Consider the following 3,063-nt stretch of genomic DNA (forward strand, 5'->3'; position numbering starts at 1 on the left):
AGTAAGTCTTGCCTCTTAGCTTCTGGATTGTATACAAATTAAATGCAGTTTTCATCAGATTTCGTACTGTTTCGAGAAATAAGATAAAGTGTTTTTGGGATAAATGTGAAAAAGAGTTCCCATCTAACGATAATTTTTCTATCGCCAGTTGCCTAGAAGTTCATCGTGCAGCAGTGCAATTACTTAGGGCGAAAAGAATCGTGTTTGTACACGACCAGTGTTTGTGTCTGCTTTGCCCAGAGGCGGTGTCGCACCCTATGAAGCGTGAACTGAGGGGCGACTATTGTTAGTTGAAAACTTATACCAATACCGCTCCTGGACGACGTGTAATACCGTCGGCCGTGGCAATTTTTTGGGTGTCCCCAACGGGCCACGGAACTGAATACAAAGGCGGAGCCAGTTGCAAGTGTTTACCTATCCGTGACTAGTGAATGCTAATGAGCCTTCCCCCGAGGCCAATAAGCGATAGCGCACGTTACGTTTCCAGCAGTCCTGGACAGCCTCCCTGCAATCATGATGGCAGATGATCTCATTGTCGTATATAGCCATCGGCAAAAATGGCCGCTGCTGGCTGCTTGTATGTGAGACATCCTCCTCGTCTATGGAGCACGAGGCTCGACGTCGCAATAAGTCTGATTATCACAGTCTTTCCTGTAACGCTCAAGGCGGGCACCGTTCCGTATACCAAGTGTATACCAAGTGTTGCATGACTCACGTCGGGTATGTTTGGGCATGGCGTGGGACCCGTCCGCAGACGTCAACTTCCACCCCCTTGTGTAGGTTTCGATTGTGTTACGTGTCGCCCAGGGGAAAAGACTACCGTCCACTAACAAGGGCGCTGATGTTGAGGAACGTGACGTGGTTCCCAGTGACGCCATGTGCCAGAGGTGCATTCCCCGTGCTCCGAAAGAATGTGTCCCTCACCTTGAGGCTGGAAAACCCTTCGCCCACCAAGGGAGGAACCCAGCAACACCGCCTATTACAAGTGCTGCACCCCGCCTGCCAAGAGAGACCGGGATGGCCACCAGGAACGCCTCCTGCCACCGGCGAAGGAACGACCTCCTCACCCGCGGTAAAGGCGCCTCCTCGCCCACGGTAAAGGAGAGTGACGCCGCAGGAGAGTGACGCCTTATCTTCTGGTGAGAGACAATGGCCCAACCGAACTAAAGAATGTACGTAGCTTAGGCTCTGTGGTGGACAATGTCTCATAGGGAGCTAGGTACCTTAGGTACCTTTTAGGGGCCTCGAAGCTATGTAAGCGGCTCACTTACACGTGAACAAGTTTGCAAAAGCTGCGTTTCGTCCCCGCCTAGCTGGTCTCCGGACGCCCATGGCCAGGGATCTATCACGTCGTAACCTCGGACGACAAGCGGGAGGTTCGAGGATCCGACGTCGCAACACCTAGGTTAGAAGTTATTCCTTTATCTAAGTCAATTTTGTCTTCCCCTAGTCTAATATTTCCACTGCAATAGCTGGGAATGTAAGCCTCAGTTTAAAGATGGATGTGTGCTGGATCGACACCACGATAAGAGAACGCGAGAACTATCAGAGGCGTATTTCATTAAGAAATTTGGAGACGGATGCGTTAGTCAACCGTAAGTAATTTTACACGATAAGGAGTTCGCACTTTTGAGCCTATGCCAACCCTAATCTTGTTTGGTTTTACTGCTGGTTAACCTTCCGATGTGACTAGTGTTGCAATCCTTCTTCCTTCGTCCGTCTTTTGTTCTTTTTTCTGCACTTCAATGCTTCGCGCTGCAGAAATTTTACACGATGGACCTAAACCAACTGGCCCACATCGCTATTCTTACTATACACCCGGCATTGCGGTGACCACTGCCAAATGACTCTCTGCTGCGTGCCGCAGTGTTCTGATAATTCGAGAAATCCTTAACGGATGTTGTAATTTCCGAGAGATAAAAAAACAGTGTCTATGAATGGTGAGAATTAAACCGCGAAAACGACAATACGAAAGTGTGAACAGAACTATGAAAGCGGCTGATGAAAAATATCAAGATCAGAGAAATAAATATTATGCAGGTTTTGGATTGTATACGCAGCAGGATGATAGCTGTTAAATAATAATAATAATAATAATAATAATAATAATAATAATAATAATAATAATAATAATAATAATAATAATAATAATAATAATAATAATAATAATAATAATAATAATAATAATAATAATAATAATAATAACAATAATAATAATAATAATAATAATAATAATAATAATTTTTTTACATTTCTTTTTAAGCAATTAGCACGTTGGCGTTGTATCAGGCCGCCGCTTCTGTGCTGGCCCCGAGGCAACTGATTCCCCGAGGCATACAGCGACAGAAATAATGCGGCTACATGTCACTTTTGGTAGGATATAAAAGGAACGAAAATATTTTAACTTTAAAATATTCAGGCCCGCTCTGTGCGCTCCGATTGTAAAGCTAGGGCCAGTATTTAATACAGTCAACGTTTGGCAGTAGGTTGGAGGCAGGTTGGCGGGGAGAGCCGAGTCTGATATTCGCGCCAGCTCTCTTAACGGCGACTCCTTTACGTGCTGGCGGGTTCTATTCAACAATCATTAAACTTTTAAAACTTTTCTTGTCTATCGAGAGCCCAGGAACAGTGACAGCTGGGAAGAAGGTCTTTATGAGTTTATCACGTGCCGTACGCTGGCGCTGCGCAACCGCATTTTAACGCGTAGGGGAGGGGGGGAGGGGGGGCGGGTAGTCAGGACATACGGACATACTCCCTGGATCCGCGCATGACCATGGGGATGAAAGCAGTGCATGACCTTTGAGGGGCAGAGGGATCTGCTACGCATATGTAAACGAAATATAATACAGGTCTATTTAGACAACGAACACAAAGTTACAGAACACACGCCGCGCTTCTATACTTTTTGTCCCAATGGCGCATGTGTATCTATTCTAGGGGATCGGTCAAGAATGGACACGTGCCTATACGTAGTGGCGCGCGCCCAGTGGGCCAAGATATAGGGGTACGCCAACGGTAACTAAAAGTTATATTAAAAGCAATACGTCTCATTCAAACTAGCTC

The 3,063-nt window shown here is 46.0% G+C and overlaps 1 non-coding gene across 1 annotated transcript; it reads left to right on the top strand.

Annotated features, from left to right (window-relative positions):
• Window positions 1–228: 228 nt before the first annotated feature.
• Window positions 229–371, top strand: LOC142583816 (U4 spliceosomal RNA). Its single transcript, XR_012828661.1, has one exon. It is a non-coding gene; the product is annotated as a U4 spliceosomal RNA (small nuclear RNA).
• The last annotated feature ends 2,692 nt before the right edge of the window (window positions 372–3,063 follow it).

This window comes from Dermacentor variabilis, chromosome 5 (assembly GCF_050947875.1).
Source record: "Dermacentor variabilis isolate Ectoservices chromosome 5, ASM5094787v1, whole genome shotgun sequence".
NCBI classification, from domain to species: Eukaryota; Metazoa; Arthropoda; class Arachnida; order Ixodida; family Ixodidae; genus Dermacentor; species Dermacentor variabilis.